At 42.1% G+C, this 13954-nt stretch overlaps 1 protein-coding gene across 24 annotated transcripts in view; it reads left to right on the top strand.

Moving 5' to 3' along the window:
* The window catches only part of CAMK2G (calcium/calmodulin dependent protein kinase II gamma), a 120300-nt gene that overhangs the window by 53037 nt on the left and 53309 nt on the right, over positions 1–13954 (top strand). The gene's annotated exons all lie outside the window — the stretch shown is intronic.

Below are 13954 nucleotides of genomic sequence, written 5' to 3'. Positions count from 1 at the left end.
TTGATGTATCTTTAAATGCTGTTTTCAGTTACATGACCAAAGTTAAAGGAGGCTGGGATGATAAGTCAGCTCTTCTCATTACAGTGGCTGCTTTAAAAACAAGAGGCCAAAACCAGATTGCTCATTTTGTCAGGAAAAAAATAAAAGAAAAAAAAAATGAGTAAAGGGAGTAGTTTTGTCTAGAAATACAGGAAGAGGCAAAATAAGGCATGTCTTCAAACTGAAAGTACTTTATTTACTGAACTGTGGAGAGAGGACGTGGATTTTTATCAAGCTCCAAAGCACCATGGAAGTTTGTCATAAGTTTTCTTTTAGAGAAATTTCAAATTGCTGGAAGTTGCTTTGAGAAAAAAAATTTGGACAATTAATAATCCCCTTTTTGGGATATTTAAATAAATAAAACCTATAGGATCTTAGCCAAGGTCTAAGTGGAGTTAATTTATTTCAGAAAACATTTAGAAATACCAAACTGCCACCTTCAACCAAACCACTGTTAAATATCCCTGTCTGGGAAACCTCTGATGCATTACTCTGCTTCCTTTTGCATAGCCCCATCGGCGTAGATAACATTTTAAGGGTACCTATCTGGTCTCTTGACATTCAGCTTTGTAATCATTTGCTCCTATTCTCTGAAAACCTGGGAGAGAAAAGATGTCTTGTGGAACAGCATATGTAGCCTATTCCATATGTGATGAAGAAGCAATTTCCACAAGCTCATGACCTCACAACATGCAAAGCACCTTAGTAGCAGCTTTTCAGCAGAAAGAGCTTTGCATCTGAGTGTAATTGTGGAATATGGCGTGAGGAGAGGAGCAGTGGCCACCTTCTACAGTAATTTGCACTGATGAATATATTGGCTGGTAAATTTATTCCTTGGCAATATTCAGAATGACTAAAGCTCATATTAGCCAGTTAGCGAACTTCATTTGCCCCATAAGACTTTCGCACTTAGTCTAGTAGGTGATGTCACTTTTTATTTTGGCCTTAACTTCACTTTCGTCATCCCTCCTTTGTATCATTTCTTACATAGTTTCTTGCCAGGCCTCTCAGAGTAAATCATATACAGAAGAGGAAAACCACTTTTATAAGTAAACCGTCCTGAAAACAGAAACATATCACATTCCTGCTTTAATTCTACAGCTTGTTCCTCATCTATAATGAGTGGCAATGCTTGTCTCCTGTTGTATTGTGGTTTGGAAAAGACAGTTTGGGGGAATGTCAGTGGTTCTTGCATTTCTTGTCTTCCTAGAAAGGACAGTTTTTCTTTTAAGATAAAGAGACTAGTCATTCTAAACTCAACAAGTGGTCACAAATAGCAATATAGGAATCAAGCTTTATGACTACAACACACAATCAAAATGTGTTGAATAAGACCTTGGGAAGTCATGTGGCCCCTTCAGCGGTCCTGTGAAAACCTTTCCTTCCTGGCGGGTTCCAGGCATGTGTGTTCTTGAAAACCTTTAATGCTTCCACAGCCCCTAGTGGCAATCTTTCAAATGCTTAAATGTTCTGTCAGTTAGACGTTAGAAAAAACATACTTTGCTGCTATCTTAGCTTGTTGTTTCTAGTTCTGTGTGGAGTATATGTGGAAAGTAGTTTTTCTTTCTTGTAACAATCTTTTACATATTTAAAGACTGTTATCATGTCTTTTTTTAGTTTTCTTTTTCTTCAGACTAAACAAACCCTGTTCTTTCAGTCTTTTCTAATACGTCATGTTTTCTAGACTTCCAGTCTCTATTTTTTTTTTTTAACCCCTTGACTCTCTCCATTTGCTTCATATCTTTCTAGAAATGTGATGCCCTAAACCAGATATAAGATTCCAACTAAAGCCATGTCAGTGCTGACTAGAGGGGGAAGAACTATTTCACCTGTTTTACCAAAGATACTCTTGTTTTGCACATCAACCTGTGAAACTTGCTATTTAAATACACTGTTGATGCACGTTTGTTTTCTGACACACTGTTGCTCCAGAATACTTTCTGCAGAACTTCTGGCAAGAAAATAATTTTTCCATCTTGTACAGATGAGGATTCCTATCGAAGTGCACATTACATTTGTCTTTATTAAAACAAATAGGAAGAAATCCGCTCTGTGAGTTCCCCCCCAAATTTGTCAAGAGCATTTTGATTTATCTTCTGATAGTATAATAGGGTTGCAACTCCCCCCACAGTAACGTGATCATTAACAACACTGCCATATATTGCATAATGCAAATGATTACTAACACTGTTGAATACTGTTGGAGTCTGGACAAACTCTTGAAGATATCACTTGATACGTTGTTCCAGTATAACAGTGATCAATTTCAAATATGCTTTTTCAGTGAATTGTATACACCATTGTAAGCTAGTTCTGAATATACATTTTTTTTCTAAATTGCTTTTGGAAATAGCACGTAAGATGCTGTCAGAAGCCTTGCTAAAATCCAGATGCTGCATGCATTGCTGCTTCCATATTCATTGGACTTGTTATGTTGTCATAGAAGAGAAACATGTTGTTTTGACATAGCAGTAGGTTTTTTTCCTTGAAATGTGTATTAGCAGTTAGTAATCACCTAGTTACTGCCATTCTGTGTCGTAAACTCTTCTGGATGAATACTTGGTGTGTTGCCTCCATGTAAGCTATGCTAGTAATGCTGCACCAGTCCTGATGAATTCTGCAGGTTTTGTGCTTGCTATTATTTCCCCATTAAGTTTTGTTGTTACTGTATTTATTGCAAACTATGGTGCAGCATGTCCTGCTTTTCTACAGTATCCTGAGCCTCTAGTGAGTCTGGGGTAGAGGATTGAAAGCTAGGACTCTGCAAGGTAAGCTGCTTTTCCCTCCTGGCTGCACACAGTGTATAAAGCAAACCTGCTGTTGAATTTGTGGTTCTCATCCATTTGATGCAAGACAGTTGATTCTGCTATGGAGATTCTGGACTGCAACACACTGACCATAATGCTGCTATTCTGATAAAATAGCAGTTACTCTAGGTACAAAACAATGGTGATATTTCCATTTGCTGTTGCTCTTTTTGAAATGACCACTTTCTGAGTTATCCTAACATGCCTTCATCAAATCTCAAATAGCCTAATTATAGGCTATTGCTCTGTAATTGGGTGTTTTGCATGTCTTTAGATTTACATTGTGGCCAAGGTAATCACAGAAGCACAGAATCACAGTGGAGTAATCTTTCTAAGAGCTCAGTGTTGCAGTAAGGTTTTTTGTCTGGACAGAAGAAAGTTGACTTTATGCAAATTTCTGATTTCTGACTCATGGTAGGTACTATGTTCTCATTGTGAACCATCTGTTTGAATGTGCTATTATAGCTGGTCACCTTAGGTTTTAGTTCAGTAGAGGAGGGATTTTTCCCTAACTTTCAACTAGTTTTTTCCCTCTTGACAGCTTTTTACAGTATTTTTCATTGTGATCCAGAGAAACCTCTTACCAGCCACGCTCATCAAATACAGAAGAACTGGATGGAGATCAATCAGCGATGTGTTCACTCCATCCTGTTTTAAAGGCAAAAATGGTGCAGCCATAACTGAGGGTATGGGAGTTTTAGAGAGAGGCAGAAGGCAACATTGTTAAAACCCCACTGTCCATAAGCAGATAAAATGCCTGTGGAAGTTGGCAAGAGTCATGACTCTGTGGCCAATTCTATTTTTTGAACAATGTACCGTTCCAGTAATTCACTTATCTATAAATCTTGTGGGCATATGACATGGATGTATTTGGGAACATGGAGAAGAGAAATATAGCTCTCTTCTCCCTTGGACCCGGCTTTGCAGGAAAAAAGCAAGTTTCTATAAGCATGCTCCAGAGTCCTGACCCTTCTTTTGCAGATGCTTTCCTGATTGTGCCACTGAAGCTTGTGCAATGGCTAAGATAAAATAAGCTTCACCATTGCCTCTGTTGTAGAGCTAAACTTACAGGGTGTTGAATATCGACTCTTGCTTACTGGTACAGCTCTTTTGGTCTTCTGCTTACTTGCAAACTTAATTTCAGTCAGTCTATGAGTTTTAAGTCATGTAATTCATTGACTACGTAGAGATTCTCTTGTGGAGGATTCCGTTCTTTCCCATGTTTCCTGCTGCCTGTCAAATATTAGAGCAGTGTCAGAGTTGGGAACTCCAGTATCTCCTGCAAGATTGTTTAGTGCAGGTGGGAGGTTCAGCACAGTGCTGAACAATGCCTTTCCTATTCTAGGACTCCTAAAGCAATATTGATGCAAAATTTTATAAAAATCCTCATTCGTAGTTTTGAAAACTCTTCTCTGGCATTCCTGCGTTCTCCTACCAGAGTTGGACTGTGGCTTGTGTAGTGCACCATGAAGTCTGCCCTTTACATGGATTTTGTCCACCATGTTTTTGGCTTTTGTCCGTGTGTTGCCCTTCTCCTAAGTTTTCTTTGTTATGCCAGTCTAAATATGTGCCTCCTCTTTGGATCTGTCATCAGATGATCTGTCCTCTTTCTTGGATATTTTTAACTCAACTGTAAAAAAGTAGTTCTTTAATAACTTTTGTTCATAGTTGAAACTGAGCACTTCTGGTCAGTTATTGTGTCCCAGCTCTTGGCAGCCTTTGCTGTGAAGAACTGCATGCACTTAGGTCTAGAATAATGAAAATATATATCTTAAGAGATGCTGGTAGTAGCCCAAGAACCAGAGCCAAATTCTGGTTTTGAATTTTGCCGTCATATCAATTGCTGAACTGCTTCAGAGTTAATTTATTTGAGGGAATTTATAGCAGTAGTGAAATGCTGCCCTCAGCATCTATCAGAGTTATTGCTTTTTCAGGTTTTTCCTACTTCGGACTTTTTCTCCAAAATACACTTGCGCTTGAATTCTTTTTATTTTAACTTCTATCTGTTGGCTTCTCTCAGGATAAACCACAGTTTTGGACATGTCCTTATTTAAATTTGGGAGAAAAAGGTATCAAAATCTCCTGTGAATTAGAAGGATTTATTTTGACCCAGTTCAGTTTTATTTCTTTTGACAAGTGGTCTGTCCTCCTAGTACCTCTGTCTTGTAGGAGTGATTTTGATGGATGTGTATAAAAAAGGCCTCCAGTATCTGTGCCCTTAAATGATGGCTACGATGCAAATGGCTGCAAGGACCAAGAAACTGTGATTCTGTGTGCAGCCAGGCTGGAAAATCCTGCAACACTCATAACCAACCGACGTGGGAAACGGGACGCATTGATCATGTCTGCAGACCTAACACTGATTTGTTGTCTTAGTGGTATCACCACAGCTTGAGGTTTGCTCGTTCTTCATTTTGAGATACTATTCTCGATAAGCAGGCCCTCACTTTTCCCCCCCTTCCTGCCACTTGGAATGTTTTCCTACCACCTTTTCCTTAACAAGAGATTTGAATTGCTTCCTTAGTGAACAAGAAAAAACTGTAGGCTGTGTTTTGCTGTAAACAGCAGATTTCCTTGTTTTTATTTAGCTGCAGACATCCAGACTGCGTTTGCACTTGGGACAGAAAGGATGTTATGTGTGAAGAATAGTGAAAATGCTGGGGATTCTCCAGTGGTTTGGCCACGCTTGCTGCCCTGTGGAAGCTCAGTGGCTGCCAAGTGGGGGGCTCCCGTGCCAGCTGCTGCCCTGGGATTTCTGCTGCTGGAGGACGGCTCCTTTTCTTGAGTGCAACTGGTGCGGAGAGAAGATGGTGTGAGGAAGGGAGAGGATGAGGATAGGGACTTTGTAGCAAGAGATAGTCTTTACAGCTTTCTCAGTTACTCAGCAGCTTTTCCTTGGAAGTGTCATGGGGCTATCTGAGAAAATAGCAAAGTGCTGTGCTTGCTAAGAGGTCAAACAATTATGTTCTTGGCCTTACGCCTTTAACCTGCTCTCCTTTTCCCCGCAAAACAAACAAACAAAACAAAACAATAACAAAACCACCACAACACCAAACGCTCAAAAAACCACCAAGCAGAATATCAGCTAGAGTGCATTCCAGCTGGAAAGTTTGAACCTTTGAGTGGCAAGTTACCATTTATTCTTTCAGGTGCCTGCACTGTTGGGGATTTAGGTGAGTGCCCATGCATGTCTGGCTGAGAGGAAGCTCCACAAAACCCCAAGCAGTCAAGCTTTTTATTTCTCATTCTGATTTTACCAGTTACTTCTTTCAATAACTATTGTTTGTTTACTTACCTCTTCTTGTTTTCTTTTTCTGCCTCCTCTTCCAATAGCTTTTCCTGTAGTTTTAAGAAAAATGTTTCTCTATTATCCCCCTCAGTTTGAGAATGGTATAACAATTGCATTTTCTTCCTTGCCACGGGATATATTTATTCTGTATGTCTTTGGGGTCCATACTAGAGAAGTATTTGGATTCCATTATTCATCTGTTTAGCTGCAAGATTTATCTGTATGCAAGCAATCCCTTATAAAAAAAATAAGTAGTGGGATGATGGCCAGATTCGGTGCACTCAAACTCAGAGGTACTGCAAAAGCCAGAGGAGGAGGATTCCTACTTCCCTCACCCCCGTTGGAATAGCATAGATGAAGTGGAAGAGCCTCCTTTGGGGTTCCCCCTGCCTGAGCACTCAGCAGAAGGTAGGGACGACTGCGCTCTGGTGACATCGTGCAGGTGACAGCCTGCCTTTTGAGCAGCGCTTGCCTCTGTGGTGAGCTTTCATGGCCGTCCTGGGCAATGAGAGAAAGGGGTTGTGAAAATGGGGTTGATACAGCCAGGCAGGCTGCATGGGCAGAACCTCAACACCAAACGCTGATTCGTCCCTGATGGCAGAAATGCTTGTAGCAAAGTTGCAGAGCCTATATGACAGACCTAAAATTTGTCGTGGCCTCTGCCTTCATTAATTCTGATGAGATGGGTATTCTCTGTGTATTTGAGTTACCAATAAAGTTGGCTTGTTATTATTTTTTAGGAAAAACTCTTGTATAATATTATTCATTATCAAATGTACTTTGCTTATCTGGTATGTGGATAATCAGAAATTATGGCCATGCTTGCACTTTTATCAGGAGAGTAGGAAATATTCTTGCTAATGCACTCTTTTGGCTCATGTAATGTTGAAGTAGGGCATACTAAATGTTACGTATCGTGCTGAACTTCAGGCTTTCAATACGAACATGGCAAAATCAAAGGAAAAATAACATTTAGTTGGCACTGAAATGTTTTAAAAAATACTTTGTGTTTTTTGGTTTTTTACTTTTCACCTCTGCAGAAGGACAAATTTCTTAACAGGAAGGATACTGTTCTCCCTACAACCTCTTTCCAGACAGTGAATTGCTGTACATAAGGGAATTTCCCCTGACCTGGCACCATGTGTAGCAGAAAGGGCACTTGTTTAACCTCAGTTTTTAGGGCTGGAGTGTTAAAAAGGCTACAGTGAGAAGAATGCTGAGGAGAAAAAAAAAAAAAAGGAGGAAAAAAACCCCAAGCCCCCACAAACACCTCTGTGTGAGTGTGTACCTCTTCATGCTCCTTTAGGCCTGTTCTTGTTCTCCCTGCAGAGCCTGCGGCAGCTGGGTTCTGCCTGAACTGGAGCAGAGTGTTAACAAGTCCTTCTTCTCTTCCATTTTCCAAAGCTTTAAAACTGCAATTGATGTAAAATGCTGTGAGCCTGGGGAGTTCCCAGCAAGCTGGTGTGTATCCAGCATGCTGTAAACTCTCTGTGTCCGATTTGGAGGGAGGAGGAGGGAAAGAGTCCATGTTCCTAAGGGACAGGTTAACGGTAGCGTGCCATGTCCTGTTAGCTAACTGTCCTGCTGCTGGTAGTTACGGCACTAACAAAGCTGGTCATTAGCTGCTGGAACAGATGATTTCTAGAGGATTATTTGCATTACACAATTTAATGATTTTTAATAGCAAATTTTTAATTAAAAGGAGAGTCCTTTTGGAATCAGCCGGAGCAGCTGCAGCTGAATGCTGTGTATTTAATGTAATTAGAGAAACAGCTGGGGTGGGAGCTGAGCACCCAGTGCACAGGCAGTCACAGGTTGGTGGCGGTTCCTCGTGGGACAGGCATCCTGAGTGATGCGAACCACATGGGAAGCATCCTGGCCCACAGCCAGGCTCGGAGGTGGTGGGACAATTCCCATCTTGGCTCCCCAGGCTGGTGAGCAGCTGGGGAAGCAAAGAGTGGGTGGTAGCCATCTGCGTCAGTTCGCTTGTCACTTGTGCTGCCACAGACGATGGTGCTCAGTTTGCAGTCTGTCGAGCCATGTGTATTTGTATCTGTAGTTTCAACATCTCCTGGCACGCTGGAGAATATCTTTGGAAGAGGGCATCAGACAGGTTTTAGCCACCAGTTTTGTTCTGCTTCTTCTGACATGCACGCTCTCTCATAACTCGCCCCTTGTGGTATCTCTTACCTACTGTCTTTCTCCATGATAAAAGCAAATGTCTGATGTCTGGTTGGAAACTGCTGGGAAGTGAAGCTGCGGCTGTTTCTAATGAGTGGCTAACCTTTAAATAGCATTGTTCAGTCCAGAAGATCCCAAGCACTTTTGAGTCTGTACTATTAAGGCTGTGTGAAGGAATTACGGTGTTGAAATTGCTGTGACCCAGGAGGCAACCAGAAATCTCTGTTGCCTTGTATTGGCTCTGCTGCAGGTACAGCAACACAGGCAACTTAATTTGAGAGACTCAAATGTTAAACAATCACGCAATGTGTATTGGTGCAAAGGTAGCTGGTTAATAATGTCCTTTACTTTCCCGTGATATCCAAATGCTTTACACTTAGGAACACCAGTCAACATGGCCTTAGCAGACAAGATTACCCTATCCTGTAGCTTGAACGCTGCCCCCAAGCACAGGTGAAGACCATTGCTATGTAGGAGCAATCATACTTCAGCCCATGTTACCTTTTCCTACGTAGAGGTGAGTAATTGCAAAGTAAAGATAGTGGCAACTGTCCTGTGAAAATCTTCTTTTGCTTGTGTACTTGCCTTTTGCTGTGACTTTCAGTAACTACTTTGCTTGTAGAGATCTGCTTGCAGCAGGTTGCCAGAAACCACCCTGTGTTACAAAAGCCTGACTGCCCCAACGATGGGCTGAGCCCTTGGGCAGCCCTGCACCACTGTTTGCTGTGGACATGGGACACAGGGAAATGCTCATCCTGGGAGGTTATGTAGCAGGCCTAAATGCTCCTGGTCTGTTACTCTTGAGATATGAGTAAAAACCTGATAATACTCATCACACTGGCAGAGAGAAGGGAAGATGTGGGTCAAATCTAGGCTAGGCATAGTCTGTGTTTGTGACTCCAGTATCAGTTGACCTTTTACATGTGACCCTTTAATAATCTGATGCCTGTTGGTTTCCAGTGTCTTTATGTTCCTGTAGTTCAAGTGGACTTTTATAAAAATTACAAGCTCTTTTCTGATTTCTTCATGATTCCCTTCAACTTTTGCATTCACAGAGTCTTGCTTTGGGTGACTCAGCAGCAGTTTGCATTGGTTATTAGGCTGATATTTGTTATGAGGGAGATTTTTCCTCTTGTGCTCAGTTGCTTTGTATCACACTCAGGCATCAGAGAGCTGCAGCTGCCTCTACAGGGTCACTTTACTCAGGCAGGCAATGCAAACCACCTAGCATGACTATTACTGTATTGCTGTTTCTCACTAAAATGCTTAATTCTCTGTAGTTAATATCGTAATTTGTTTCTTCATGAAATAAAAACTGTGCGTGCCTGAGGATTTTGAAACATTTTGAAGTATCAGTTTTAAGTTTTCTTCTTGAGACAAAATTTCCAGTGAGACCCTGAAGACAACAGGCAAAGTAATATACACAGCAGATGTCCTTAGAAAGTGTTTGAAGTCATGGTACCCAGCTGCTGTTAGGTTCAGTAACTGCCACATCTTCCCTTGAGCCACTCACTTTGGTATCAGGCTCTTTGCAAATGCTCTGGATTGCATTATGGCCTCAGACCTGCCGTATGCACCCACCCAAGACAAAAAGTAATTGTGTGACTTGCATCAGGTGGTGCTGAAGATCTGGGGTTTTGGGGAAAGGGAGTGGTTTGGTCTTGCTGTTTTTTCTGTTATTTTTCAAAAAGGTGAGATACTTTGTGGGAGATACTTCCTGTACAGGTAAGACCAGTTTACATACACTGAGGCTGGGGAGGTGACTGAAGGAAGAAAAGGATGCTTAAGCCAGGTAGCTAGGTAGGTGTGTAGTGATGCATCACAGCTCTTTAACTATGCAGAGTTACGGGTGTTTATTTAAAATCAGGGTGAGAGTTTTAAGCATCAGTCTCTCATTACCCTCAGTGGAGTACTACTGCAATACCAGATTCAGGACTGTGTCTTGCTGAAGACATTGTTTCATCAAGATACTGTGCTGAAACTGCTGCTTGTTTCTCCCAGAATCTGTGTGCTTCTTGGAGATATCCAAGTGGTGATGCACACTTTCTGCTGACTGACCAGATGGAATTCTTGCAGAAGATGTTTCTGCTGAACAGTCTGTAACTGATTCTGCCCCTTTGAATAGCATTTGTTCTGGTGTTGCTTACTAGTGCTGTGGTTTTTTATTTATTATTTCTGAAATTATCTGTAAGACTTGACAGTCTTACAAAATGAGGTGTACTTGTAAACTCTGCCAGTCCTCTGTTCTTTGTGTGGATGGGACTTTTTCCTGTGCTCTGACTAAAGCCTTGGGTAAAGTCTTTCGCCATATCCTGTAACTGATTTAGTGCCTCGTTGTCTGACTTGCTTCTGTTTTCTTTCTTACTCCCCTCTTTTCATCTGTTCTTGCTAACCATTATAGTAAGTGCTCTCTCATCCGTCAGAGACCTTTGACGTGGGAACAGTCATCAGGTGACCCTGAGCGTGTGTGGTGTTGGCAGGGACTGATTTCCTATGTCTGTAAGAATCCTCTGTTCAAAGTGTTTGGCTAGGAAGGAAATATGGTCTGAATTGCTGCTTCTGGGTGATGGAATCAGTTAATACAAATAATATACTTCATCTTCTGGTGAATAGAGTGGGATCAGGTTCCTTGGCAATTACTGAGTCTCTTGTAGTTTGGTCCTCTTTTGGAAGACCCTGTGTTGCTGTTGTGCAACTTCCCTCTTGCTGTGACTTCAAGCTCTTTTTGTGATGTGTGCATTTGTCTAGTCTGCTGCACTAGACATAGGTACCACTGCTCCCCTCACAAGAGGGGAAAAAAAAGGTTCTGTAATATTTTTGAAGAACAGGTTCCCTGGATGAATACTTTTATTTTTAATTCTCCATTTTCTTATAATGGACAGCCAGTTTTTGTGAATCCTTTACCCTCCAGCATCTACATATGATTATATTTTTCACCTTCTCGTTTCAACAGGTTACACAGGTAAGAGCAGCCTGTGTGGGCTCTGTTCAACTGCTTAGTTGATGCTGAGCCTATGGTAGTAAAGGAGATGTTAGGTGGTGTGCCAGGACCAGCAGCCTGGGGAACAAATGGGATCTCTTTTTCATTGGAAAATGTCTGAAACAGAGGACTGCCCAGCACTCAGGTTCCTGTTACCAACTCTTGGAACTGGCTATTCGAGAACCTGTGTCTTGTCTTCAGGTGGAGGGCACTCACATAGGACATCTTTAAAGCAAAGATGCCTGAAAGGTGGAGGTATCAGATGGTATTTAATGTTTGTGTATCTTTATGAAGAATGTTAACACAATGTGGGTCGTATTTATGAACAGAAATGGAGAGGAGGCCAAGAAACTTTTAAAATGCTTTTATTCTTGACACTGAGCTAAAGCTGGTGGAGTTACATTTGTATATATGCCATTTTGTGGGTTGGCTGAATGGTTTTGGAAAAGGCAGATCGTGTTTTTAACCACCAGGGACTGGCGGCTTAGCACGATGCGAAAGAGCAGAGCATTTTAGCCTGGGTTGTCAGCAGAGTGAACCATGGCATGGGAGCTACCGATTGCAGCATCCGTGCTGGTCAGAAGGCCACTCTTGCGGCTCCACGGAGGGTGGTGAACAGAACGTCAGGGTGAAAGGGCGCTGGGTGTTCTTGCTGCTGTGCTACTGGGTATTGCTTTTGTCTCTTCCCATCAGCATCGATATGAAGCAGGTGTGGGCTGGAATTGAAAATCACGGGAGTTTCGATATATTCAGACTTTTCTTAATGCTTTCTGATTCCCATCATTGCTACCCCCAACAACACATTAAGCCTAACGTTTTGAGCCGTTGCTGATTATGCCCAGGCAGGGTGGTGGTGCCCACTGTCATCTTTCCTATAGCTTTTCTGGGTTTTGCTGTTCTACTGTTACTCCCTGAGCTTTGTCACCTAAGTAGATTAAATCCTGGGCAGATTTTGTTCCAGTATTGCCCTGGGTTGTCACAAGGAAGCATCTCCCTTGTTAAGTTAATGACCTGTGTCCTGCCTCCAAGGCCTTCTTTTGCTGTGCAGCCCTAGGGTGATGTACAGCGTCAGTATTTATGAACTGTCTCTGTCCTCCTGTCGTGGTTCCTCACCTAAGGACGCAAATAATGATTTACTGTCCTTGAAGGCTCTTTCTGCTCCCCCTGCCAGTCTCTGCCACCTGAATTGCTACTTCCTTCCCTTTTCATAACGTATCTGACAAAATTGCTTTCCTCAGGACAAAGAAATAGCACCAGTCAGCTCATTTATGTTTTATTTTCTGATGTAACTTGCTGCCCACTTCTTTGCATCAAAATGTATTGTTCATTATTTCTCACTATCTACCTGCAGACGTGTTTGCTGCTCCCATTTCATGGCTGCTGCTCCCAGCCTGCTGGTGGCTGTGCTCCTTTCATTCATGCTGCTCTCCTTTCTGCTTCGTGTTTCTTGCAGCACTTCAGTGACCTTTCAGGTGTGAGGAAGGAGAATACTTTTTCGTGCACACAAAGCATCACCAGATGTGACCTTATTAGCACGTCCAGCTTTTCTTGAAGTTTCTTCATCTGTTTCCTCTTCATAAGGTCCCTTTACAGATTTCTGCCCATGCCCTGGGCCTCAGCTCTTGTTCATGAGCCTGTCTTCTCTGTTCACCTCAAACAGTCTGGTGCAATGGAGAGAAAACTGCCATGCGCTGGAAATCCAAGTGTCGGTTTCAACTAGCTCCTGTCTTGTTTCCAGTCTTGAATGGAAATCTTTTCCCCAAGGAAATACCCTTCTTCTCACTTGTGTTTTTGTAATGCCACCTCTGCTGCTTTCTGACAAGTGCTCGGGAGGCCAGTTTTCTTGTAAACACAAAGTTGTATTGTAATGAAGTTATTACAAAGCCAACTCAAACTGCTTCCTTGGAGGAATATTTTTTTTTTTTTCAGAGAATGATACGAGGAACATAGTTATTAAAGGTGATGTCTCTCTGTTTTCATGCTGTAGGAACAGCATGTTGTGCTTGAAACACCTGCTGCCTGGTACTCTGACTGTATTTGCTTGATTACAGCACTATGCTGTGTTGAATGCTCCTCCCAAACCCCTGTGGTTAGATGCAGTAGAAGTGCTAAGGAAAGGACATTGGTCAAGGGACCAGCGCAGAGAGCTTGTAAATAAAGGCAGGAAAAATGTGGGAAAGTACAGGCAGAAAGAATGAGGAAAGAATGAAATCCTTTTAGGAAGGGTACTGGCGGTGGTCTCTGTACATCTGCGCTAATCAGTTTTGAGTTTGTGTGTGTTTGCGTGCATGTGGAAGGGTGCCGTAGCAAAGGAGAACTGCAAGGAGGATTAGAGGAGAGCACTGAGAACATTTGCAAAAGCTGTTCCATATGAGGTGGGAGCATGTGCCAAGTGCTTGTTTGAAACATTCCCAAGACGGTGATGGGAGCTGACGTCATGTGCCAATAAGAGCTGCAAACTGACCTCCCAATACTGGCAGAGAGAAAATCGTGATGTTGGGAAAAGTCAAGGCAGGTCAACTGTATTTTATGTGGAAGAGAACAGAAGACAGGGAAGAGAGGCAGAGGTACCATCAAAGTGATCAAGCAGGATAACGAGCTTTTTCTTGTAGGAATGAGAATGGTAATGTAACTTTGGTCAATACTCAATTACAAGGT

Source organism: Columba livia, chromosome 6, assembly GCF_036013475.1.
Source record: "Columba livia isolate bColLiv1 breed racing homer chromosome 6, bColLiv1.pat.W.v2, whole genome shotgun sequence".
NCBI lineage: Eukaryota > Metazoa > Chordata > Aves > Columbiformes > Columbidae > Columba > Columba livia.
Note: the sequence above shows the minus strand (reverse complement) of the source record. Positions and strands in the feature narration are given on the sequence as shown.